Source organism: Pteropus alecto, unplaced genomic scaffold, assembly GCF_000325575.1.
Source record: "Pteropus alecto unplaced genomic scaffold, ASM32557v1 scaffold20, whole genome shotgun sequence".
Taxonomy (NCBI): Eukaryota; Metazoa; Chordata; class Mammalia; order Chiroptera; family Pteropodidae; genus Pteropus; species Pteropus alecto.
Window position 1 is genome coordinate 20,611,895 of NW_006436298.1, and position 11,701 is coordinate 20,623,595.

At 37.2% G+C, this 11,701-nt stretch overlaps 1 long non-coding RNA gene across 1 annotated transcript in view; it reads right to left on the reverse strand.

Moving 5' to 3' along the window:
- The window catches only part of LOC112480602, a 111,392-nt gene extending 100,033 nt beyond the window's left edge, over nt 1-11,359 (reverse strand). The window contains exon 1 of the long non-coding RNA XR_003046684.1: nt 11,310-11,359. This is a non-coding gene — a long non-coding RNA (uncharacterized LOC112480602). The remainder of the gene's footprint in view (nt 1-11,309) is intronic.
- Nucleotides 11,360-11,701: the final 342 nt, after the last annotated feature.

Here is an 11,701-nt window from a genome sequence, read left to right on the forward strand (position 1 = left end):
GCCAACTAATGAGCTTCCCCACCAGGGGCAGGCATTCGGCATCTCCCTTTCTTTCATACTTTATTCAGATATAGCTCTTGTAAGATGTAAGAGTAATAGCTCATGTAAGGTGCTAACCAGACCCTTTGAATCCAAACTGAGTAGGTCTTCTAACATTATGTTGACTTCTTTCTCACTCAATAAATCCATCGTAATAATTGATAAACTTTGGAAAGGTCATTTCTATTAATAAAAATACTGCCAAAGTCCTATGACTAAAAACATTCATGTTGGAGTCAGACAAACTAGTGTTCAGTTTCTGGCTCTGCCACCTGTGTGCTCTTAATCAAATATTTAGACTTTGCAATCTTATTCTATTCTGTATAATGGAGATAATTTTTGTTTCATAAGGTTATTTTGAGAAGCATTTATTTACCCAATAAATGTTTTTGAGCACCTATACTATGTGCCAGAAATTTTGCTAAATGACAAAAGAAAAAGTAATGTATATAAACATCTGGCTCATGGTAGAATCTTAATAAAAAATTTTCTTCCCTTTTCCTTCCCTTTGTGATTGTGAACATTGTCCATAGTAAATGAGCAACAAAATTTAGTAATCATTATTCCTCTAATTTGTGTTTCTTTGTTTTATAGGAAGCACAAAAGAAAAATCTTTATAGATTACATTCATATATTAGCCTTATTAGGGTTTGTCCCTATAAGAATACTCGGGTGGCTGTATTCATAAGTACTTCAAATATTAATTATTTATATGAAATATGCCAAAAGAGAAAAGTATCTCAGATATGCTGCTGTGTGTGATTAAGATCATTGTTAGTGGGCATATATGCTCTCTATTGCATCCATTATAAATAATAGTATACATATCAAATGCCTTTGACATTCTTAGTATTTCAAAGATTTTTGTAAGCTGAAACATTAACATTTTACATATGGGGACAGAGAAGTTAAGTCATTTGCCCAAGGTCACTCAGTACATCAGTGACATAATTACTAGTTAGGCTTCCAGTGCCCCAGTCCTCCTGCCTCTTCCCTTTCCTTGAGAAAGGTTTTGCCTATAGTGATGGCTACTTGCCTTTCACTCTTCTCTTAAGAAAGTACACTGGGTAAAATAAGTATTACTTGCATTTTCTTTCAAATCAAACTAATCAGAAAATAAAATTAAAGCACATTTATTTAGCAGAAAGCTACTCTTTCCATTAATGAGAATTTTATTAAATATAATAAAATATTTCAGGCAATTCTTTTCTTCCTGGTGTTTTTTTCCCCCTTCCTTTCTCAGATTTATTGAAAAGCATTTTTATTAGTGCAATAATAGGCTCCGGGACATGCAATTATATTGAGATGCTGACACTTTCCTGTTAGTTGCAGCCTTTGGCCTGAGGCCAAACACTGAACCCAAGCATATGAGTTTCTCTGCAAGCAGTCCTGGCATGCCACTCTTATGCATTTGTCCTTACAGCAACCTCCAATTTTCACCCACTATAGAGAGAATTAACTAATTTTCCTCCTGTTACAATCCATCGAAATAGATATTTCCATCTACATTTTAGGAAAAACCAAAAATTCTTTAGGAAATTTTTGGAAGATGCAGGTAAGGACAGACCTGATTAAAAGTTTTGACTTCAGTTTCATGTAAGGAAATACCATAGGGTTTCATTACTTTATGAGTCATTTACAAACATGAAAGGCAAATGCTTGTGCCTTTGTCACGTGTTTTCTTTATAGCTTTAACTTCTGTACATTTTTTATTGCAAATCCTCCTCTTCCCAAGCTCTGAGCCAGAGCATTTCAGAGTAAAAATGTAGATATCGACTATAGATAAAATATAGATCCTAACCTCTGGAACTTTTTAAATTTCTCAGGCAAAAATAAACCATCCTTAAAAAAATAAAAAAGAAACCACCAGAGGATGCTTCTGAATCTACTCCCACTTTCTGTTTAAAGACAATGAGTCCGAATATTAAAGAATTTAAATCTCATATTTGCTAGATTCTGTGCCACTGATCCTCCCCACACATCCCAACCGCATTTTTGGAAACACTGTGTGTGTTGTTAGAAAAGCCACACACAAAGCTTAAAAACTTTGCTTTTCAGTTAGATGTAAAAAATGAGAATACATGCACGTACAACTAGACTACACCCTCTAAAGATATCTCTGGCTTGAATATGAGCAAAAACAAAGGGCAAAGTTGGTTTCTGCCTTCCCTAGCCTTGCCCAGTAAGGTACTGATGACCTTCAACCCCCACAGGTCCTTTGACCATGTGTGGCAGTGTTCAGGGTGTCATTTCCTCAGCCAGGAGGTCAAGTCTAGAAACACTAGTCCTTCTGACTTAAACTGGGTGTGAAAGAAGTCCCCATCATTCGTGTTTCCTTTGAACTACAGTGCCCCAACACTGGCCATATTTCTCCTTTCTTTCTCATGGTTAGGGCCATCCTACATTTCCTAGGGTCATTTCAGTTCTACTGAATTAGGATCCTGACTGCAGTGTATCTCTTATCAGTCTCCTTTCCCGAACACCTGCTCCTGCTTTAATCTTGTCAGACCTCCTTGGAAGCAGAGCACCCCCACTCAGTGATAAAGACTATTGTGAGCACTTTGAAACACTGATGCCAACCCAGATCAGAGCCAGTGGTCACAGTCCACTGATTACATTCCTACATACCTTCCTTTAGATTGGCCCTACAGCCAGGTACAAATGAAACCCCAGTCCAACCCAACCACCTCCCACCACCCACCCTCCAGAGATGTCACATGCCTCCAAGTTAGTCTCAGGGGTTCAAGTGGTACAAAAGTCAGAATAGATGTGAGGTGGGGGAAATTGAAGTTGTAACCAGAATAGCCTCTTTATAACAGAGAGGGGATTATGATGAGGTAGCTGGTAATACTTTATTGCTCGCCAAATCAACTCCATGTCAGCATCACAGAGAGCTAATATGGAGGAATGAAAACTGCTTGAGTGACAGGAATAGGTAAAGGCCTGGTAAACAGGTAACAAGTGAGACTCCAGGTCCTCTCTCTCTCACAAAGAGTGTAAGATAAGGAGCCACATTCCCATACCAACAGGATAAGAGAATATAATTTACACACGGTTTTTTAAACCATACACATTTATTATTCTGTTCTTTTATGTAATCATAAAAAGATCAAGAGTATAAAATATAGAAGCACACTTATGTATGTATATATGCAGACATGTATGTATATATGATACATAATATTATATATATTACAGTGATATATTAGATTTATCACAGTACCCACTGGAACCTCAGTAAAGACATTCTTATGTTTTCTGACTCTCAACAACACATACACCCCTCTGTAAATTCTCTGACAGCTCTCATAATTTACATGGCTTCTGTTCCCTTCCTACCTACCCCCCACACCTAGATTATAGGTCTCAACTGTCTGGTGTGTTCTATCACCTACCCTCTTGCTTCTATCACTGGCCGATGTATCACTGATTTGCCTTTCACCTTAAACCAGCTTCCTATCCTCCTTACTCACCAACACTTTACCGCTTTCTTTAAATATTCTACCCATGGGCAAGAAATAATTCCCATATAATTTTACCCTTATAAATCTCACTCAAGTACATCGAATTTTCCTTGTCAAATTACTTCTGTTTTTACTCAGAGCCCTAGAATGACATGAACAAAGATTAAATGTAAGCAAGTATAACTAATAAATTCTCTTCTAAATTAATATTTGGATCAGTATGTAGATAATAATTGCCATTCATACCAGTAACAGCATTAATTTTGAAGCTAGAGCCAGAGAATCATTAGGGCCATATAAATTGGGAATTACTCTATTTGAAATGCTTATTTCATTAGAATCTAGTTATATAAAATATTGCAGAGAACTTCTTTCTATTATACCCTAATTTTTATGATGCCCGAGAAATATACATTGGTCACATTTTATGTGCAGGATGAATGAAAACTCTGCTTAATTCAACACTCGATATTACAAAGCATAGGAGTATTACCGTTTACAGCTTAAATGTCACCTCTAACTGTATATAAGGAAAATACATATTCAATATTCGGTCTCCCTGACCCATTGGGTTTGAACTGTAGAATTGTCGGCATAATTTTTGTTTAATTCAGGAAGTGTTGTTACTTCAAATTTTGAACATAAAGTGAGACTTTATTGATATTTTTAACAGATGTTGGGTTTTTCTATAATCCCAAAATATGCAACTAGGGCTCAAAGCTAAGGAAATTAAAGAGATTTACCAAAGATCGGAGACACTGTCCCCAAGGCTTACTAAAAGTCAGCTGAGAGGATTCTACCCAATTAATTATTGCCCTCCTACCACTACCTCTGCCATTTATATTAGCAGAGGCTGGGAAAAGGAAAGAAGAAAGTCATTGGGATCACCGGCCTTATGGGAAATTCAGAGATCCTGGTAAGAAAAGATTCTCTTGCCTCTTCATGGAGAGGAGAAAGGGGCACCTTCCCCCTACTAGATAAATGAGGAGAAATCCAAGAGAATCACTTGGGACGTTGAGAGGAGGCTACCTGAAGAAGACAGGTATATCACTCCTCAGTATGATAGTTTCTGAGATAGCGGACTTGCTCACCTGCCTCAGTGTCTATTTCAAGAGGAAAAAAAAAAAGAACTGAGGAGATGGATAGTAGGGTGAAAACAGCTGTCAGGTTCACACCAGTTTTCAGTAATTCAGGTGAACATAGCAGAGAATACCTGAATTCTGCCCAAGAAGAAGACCGCCATCCAAACCTGAACCTACACAGCACCAAAGACAGAGTGAGGCAGCCCCATTCTCCCAGGGCTCTTTGAAAAAGCTGCACACATGCCCTCAGAGGAGCCAGCTTTCAGATAACTGCCATGCCAGGGCCAGTAAAATGTAAGCAAAAGAAGAAGTAATAGCTAAGTGAAAACCAGTTAAGGGACACTTTCCCTTTTCACTTATCCCTCCTTTCACTCCCACAATGTCAAAGGAGCTAGATCCAGCATAAGAAGAAAGATAAGACATTCAAGACACACAGCGTGAGACCTTTCCAGCCTTCCAAAATGCTAAAGTAAGAAGAATGAAAGAACAGACGTCGTTCCCTTCCTCCCTTCTGACTAACCGTGCTCTGGAAGGAGGGAGTGATACAATTCAAATCAGTCAATGAACTGAAGATTTTAACCGAATTAGACAGAATCATCTCAGAAAGTTAAGCAATTTACCTGGGATGTGTCTATGGGCTCCACAACACAGACAAAAAGATTCTTAACAATACGCTTGAAGGCAGATCTTAAAATGTTAATAATTCACTTGGTTTAAACTCTTCAAAGAAACCAGATATATTCTCATAGACCTCAAGCATGAATTTGCATAATTTGCAAATTACTACCATGCACTTTACTTTTGAAAAGTGTGATGTTTTGGAACTCAAGAAGGTGAGTTTAGCAGCAGCTATCAAAATGTCTTGAGAAGGGATATTTATGAATCTAGCCCAGATGTAGGAATCTGTAGCCAGATGGTAACCAAGGCTCAGCCTATATCCAGCAAAGTCTAGCTGTGCCGGTCTCAGTCACATCAAGTACAAATTCTCAATGTTGTTAACTAGTAAAATGAATAGTTTATTTAATATTTTTGTCCTACCACACTTACCAACAGTCCAAAAACTGATAAACCCTGCCTTTGCTACAACCAGGAGGCACTGGTCCAAAATTTTTCTTTTGTAAATTCTAGGCCAGTGTCCCATTCATAATTCAGCCATGAGTCAGTTTTTAAATGAACAGAGCTACAAATGCAATCACCGCCCAGCACAAACACAATTGTTTTGGTTGTATAAACCTTAACTATCTAGATTTGTATCCAATTTGCTCAGCTTCAGAAAAGACAGAAATACAAGCTTAATACTGATGGTGAACAAGTATTATATTTTGATTGACTTAACTGTGCCTGTGAAAATTAAGAAGCCCATATTATTTAAAACTGGAGTCCTTCATTTTCTCTCATGTTAATAGCAGACAGTTGTAGCACGAACACAGTCCATCAAAGTTTTCTGTTGCCAGGAGTCACATTAAAACAATAGTGGGTCAAGTAACAAATAGCACCAAATTACACAAAGTGCTTCTGTCCATGACTTCTTTTTTGAGCAGAAACCAGCAATCCATAGTAGGATATCAGAGGTTAGAATAAGCCTATATCCGAAGATGAAAACTGATATTCCAATTTGTTTAAGCTATTTTCTTTTATGATTATATTAATTCATGAAATCAAAATGCAAACCCCCAAATTTATGTAAATATCTAAGTAAGTGAAAGTAAATTTTGGTATACTAGTGATAATTGATAAAAAGCAAGAACTCATAAATATGATTGGATGTAATAAAAAATATAAACTATATATCAACACCAGTTATGCCAGAAACACAGGCTTCATGAAATAACTATAATTGCTTGTCTTCTTTTTTTCCTATTTCATTCAAAAAATTTAAGCTCTTTTATAAATTTATCATTTAGATTCATGTAAGCAACCAAGCAACTTCTTTTATTTTGTTTGGACTTCTACAAAGTTTGTTTAGAGGGAAGAGAAGTTTGATGTAAGCAATTTAACTCCATTTTTCCCCAAAATAACAAAACAAATCATTTTTCAGCTACAGAATTCCAGGAAGATTGTCCTTATAGAGTTAACTCATCCTATGCGACTGTTCCCATCGACTTTGTAGCCAGTGACAATGTGACTGTCTAAGTATTCTAATGATTCATGATGGGAACCAAATTTAGCTACAGTTCAGCTTTTCACTGTACTGACACTTTATTTTGAATTAATCAAAAATAAAAGTACAATCTGTTGTTCTGACCTGAGCAGACACAAATAATCTACAAAATTCAAAAAGCTAATTTTAATATTAAAAATAAATATAAATATACATATTTAGTCTTCATGTACATTCAGGTTGTCCTAAAAATAGGATGGAAACGATCTATAAGAACTGTTTCTTATACCTGTTTTGATAAAGCTTGGAAATAGGAAACACATGAGAAAGTCCAATCTCATAGGGTTTTTAATTTGATATTTAGGCAAAAAGTAAGTAAGGGCTCCACATTTTTTACTACTTAACTTAACTCAAAATTCCGTTGCATATTTCAAAAGAAGGAAGAGAGAAAGGAAGGAAGGGAGGAAGGAAGGAAAGAAGGAAGGAAGGAAGGAAGGGAAGGAAGGAAGGAAGGAAGGAAGGAAGGAAGGAAGGAAGGAAGGAAGGAAGGAAAGGAAGGAAGAAAGGAAGGAATCTCATCTACAAAGGCTAGCACAAATTAGTAAACTACTTAGTGCAATACTTCTGAAAGTAAAAAGATATTGTAGAAAAAAAAGAATGAGCTATTGCTCAAAAATTGGAGCCATTATAAGAAAGTTTACTTTTTGGTCAGTAAGTATTTATAAAGTGTCTTCAATGTGCCTGACACTATTCTGGATGCTAGTGAAACAACGATGAACCACATAAATAAAATTTCTCTCATAGAGCTTATATCCTAGTGGAAGAGGCAGGTAATTAACAATATAAAACAATATATACTGCAATCATAGGTAGTATTAAGAGCTATGAGAAAAAGAAGCAAGGTATGGGATAGAGAGATGTGGGTGGGGAGACTTTTGTGAATACACTGATCATTCCAGGAGGGGAAATGAAGAGAACCAAGGTAAGAATTTTCTCCTGATTACTCATCTCCTGGTTCATGTGCCAGCCTCCTCTAACTATTACTCAGGCATTCAATTTTGATCAGCTTTTTGATGATAATTTCTTACAAAGGCATGGCTATGTTTTCAGTGCATTAAAATCTATATCATATGAATGTGTCCTCTTTTTAATAATTTTTTTTAAGTCTGGAAATGATTTTGGAAACAAAGTGGTTCATATTATCATTGTACAAATGTAGAAACTAAGTCCTAGAAAGGCTATATGTTCTGCCTGCTGTCACATAACTAGTTAAAAGTAGAACTGGGAGGATTCCAGTCTGGATGGTGGAGAGGTAGATGCTTGCCTCCTGTCACAACTACATCAAAATTATGACTAAACTACAAAACAACCATCATTGAAAATCAACTGAAGTCTAGCCGAACAGAATTCCTACAACTAAGAACATACCAAAAAAAAGCCATTTCCGGACTAAAGGAGGGGCGGAGACACTTGTCCCACACTGTGTGTGGTGGTTAAAAATTGAGAGGTGTATCTCAGTTATGGAGGTGCCCCGGGAAAAACGAGGTATCCCAGCCTGTCACCAGACTCCCCAGCCCAGGGTTCCAGATCCAAGAAGAGAAGACCCTACAAAATCTGGATGAGACATCAACAGAGGTTGTGACTGAGTTAGACAGATGGCTGTGGGAGTAGCAGGCATTCCTCTTAAAGGGCCAATGCATGGACTTACCCACTGATGAACTCACTCTGAGCTCCAGCATTGGGACAGCAGCTCTAAAGGGACACATGGGTAGAAACTGAGTTGACTGACTTCAGGGTGAAGGCTGGAGGGGCAGCTTTCTCTCAGATAGAAGCACTGGTGGAGCCACTCTTCCTTTGTTGAACCCAGCATGCAGACTCAGATGGCTGCTATATCTGAGTTTTCATCAACCTGGCTAACACTGGTTGCACCACCCTGGTGATTCCTGAGACCCTGCTCCACCCAACTTGTGGGCCCATGCAAGCCATTTCCAGTGGATTTTCCATACAAATGTCTTGTCTTGGCTCATGCTGTAGATTTTCCAAAATCTCTTAAAGATTCACAAAACCCAAATAAGCAGCAGCTGACTTTGGTGAGCCCCAAGCCCAGCACTAGAAGCAGCTGACCGCAGTTTGTGGCTTGGCCTCTCAAGGCAAATCCAAGCCCAATGTGGGTGACAGCCATCTGTGGATTGCTTGGTGGTTCATACAAAATGGCCCTGGGCAGGGTACAGGTTGTAGCTGAACTTGGCCTGTGGCAGGGTCCCTCCAGGAGGCACCAGCCTTGTGGGTGGCTTTCATCTGAGCCAGAGTACCACCTGAGGCCACATCTAAGAATGACACACTCAAAGAGAAGAGAAAACTGGGAAGGCACCAGAGCCCTGCTAAAATGAATTCTGCTCCATAGGGCCAGCCCCTGCACAACAGCTTCTCTACAGTCACCGGCCAGTTCTCACAACAAATCAGCCCAAGGGTCATACCTCCCATTGACATGCAAACAACAACCAAGCCTCAGCTAAAACAGGAGAGTACACACAACCCATATAAGGGACATACCTGGAGTATCCAGCTCAGGTGACCAGGGAGACAGAGCCACTGAGCCCCACAGAACATCTACTACATAAAGCCACTCGACTAAGATTGGGAGACCTAGCAGCTCTACCTAATACATAGAAACAAACACAAGGAGGCAGCCAAAATGGGGATGTGAAGAAACATGTCCCAAATGAAAGAACAGAACAAAGCTACAAAAAAATAATGTGCCAAAATGGAAACAAGCAATCTACCAGATGCAAAATTCAAAACACTAGTTATAAAGATGCTCAATGAATTTAGGGGAAGAGTAGATGAACTCAGTGAGAACTTTAACAAAGAAATAGAAAACATAAAAATAGAGATAGAAAACATAAAAAAGAACCAGTCAGAAATGAAGATGACAATAACTGAAATAAGAATAGCTTAGGAGGAATCAATAGTAGATTAGATGAAGCAGAGGATCAAATCAGTGATTTAGAAGGTAGCAGAAACACCCAAACAGAACAGCAACAAGAAAAAAGAATCCAAAAAAAAAATGAGAATAGTTTAAGGAGCATCTAGGACAACATCGAGCATACTAACATTTGCATCATAGGGATACCAAAAGGAGAAGAGAGAGAGCAAGGAATTAAAAACCTATTTGAAGAAATAATGATGGAAAACTTCCCTAACCTGGCAAAGGAAATAGACATACAAAATCAGAAAGCACAGAGAGTCCCAAACAAGATGAACCCACACCAAGACATATCAAAATTAAAATGTCAAAGGTTAGACAAAGAGAGAATCTAAAAAGCAGCAAAAGAAAAGCAGATAGTTACCTACAGGGAGATCCCATAAGACTGGCAGCTGATTTCTCAACAGAAACTTTGCAAGCCAGAGGGATTGGCACAAAATAGTCAAAGTGATGAAAAGAAAGGACCTAAAACCAAGATTTCTCTACCCAGAAAAGCTGTCCTTTAGAATTGAAGGACAGATAAAGAGCTTCCCATACCAGAAAAAGCCAAAAGAGTTCATCACCACTGCCAAACCAGTGTTACAGGAAATGTTGGAGAGACTTCTTTACGAAGAAGAAGAAAAAAAGAAAAAAAAAATCAAAACTATGAATAATAAAATGGCAATAACGACATATATATCAACAATTAATTTAAATGTAAATGGATTTAATGCTCCAATAAAAGATAAGGTAGCTGAATGGATTAGAAAACAAAACCCTTACATATGCGCCCTACAAGGGACTCACTTCTAATCAAAAGACACACACAGACTGAAAGTAAATGGATGAGAAAAGATGTTTCATAAAAATACAAACAAACAAATAAAACATCTGAGGTAGCAATACTTACATCAGATAAAATAAACTTTAAAACAAATGCTATAACAATAGACAAAGAAGGATCCAGTAATCCCACTTCTGGGTATTTATCCAAAGAAACTCAAAACACTATTTTGAAGGAACATGTGAATCTATATGTTCATTGCAGCATTATTTACAATAGTCAAGATATGGAGGCAACTTGGGCATTCATCAATAGATGAATGGATAAAGAAAAGGTGGTATATATATACAATGAAATATTACTCAGCTATAAAAAAGAGTGAAATTTTGCCATCTGCAACAACGTGGATGGGGCTAAAGGGTATTGTGCTGAGTGGAGTAAGACAGAGAGAAAAACAAATGCCATAGGATTACATTTACATATGGAATCTCAAAAACAAAATAAACAAACAAACAAAATAAAAGAAGCTCATGGATACAGAGAACATTTTGATGTCTGCCAGATGCGAGGGGGTTAGGGGATGAAAAAGAGGAAGGAATAAAGAAGTACAAATTGGTAGTTACAGAATAGTTAGGATGCAAAGTATAGCATAAGGAATATAGTCAATAAATTGTAATAACTATGTATGGTGTCAGATGGGTACTAGATTTATTGGTATAAGATACATAAATGTCTAATCACTGTGTTATATACCTGAAATTAATATAATATCATGTGTCAACTGTAACTGGAAAAACTTTAAATATAAATAAATAATAAATAAAGTAGAATCAGCAGTAATTCTTAGTTTGACCCTTTCCATAAACTATCTTACCTTATGATTATTTGCATTCATCTCATTCCATCAACTAGACTCCGAGTTCCTTAGGAGAAAAAAAAAGAAAGAAAATATAAGAAAAAGAAATCTAGTATGGTGCCTTTTATGAAATATGTGGTCAATAAATATTTTGTGAACGAACAACTACTCTCCTACATCAGCCATCTTCTAAACAACCCAGATTTTTTCAAGTCTTCTGTAATCTCTGGTGAAATTGTTTTGTCCCTCCTACTGGGATTCTTCAATAAATATGCAGGGATCTACTTCACTTACTATTCTATAAGTGCTGATAGGATTAAGCATAGTTCTTTCCAAATGATTTATGATCTAAATTAGAAAGGAAAATGGAATATAAATACAGAGAAACCGAGTAATATGCTCATTTCATG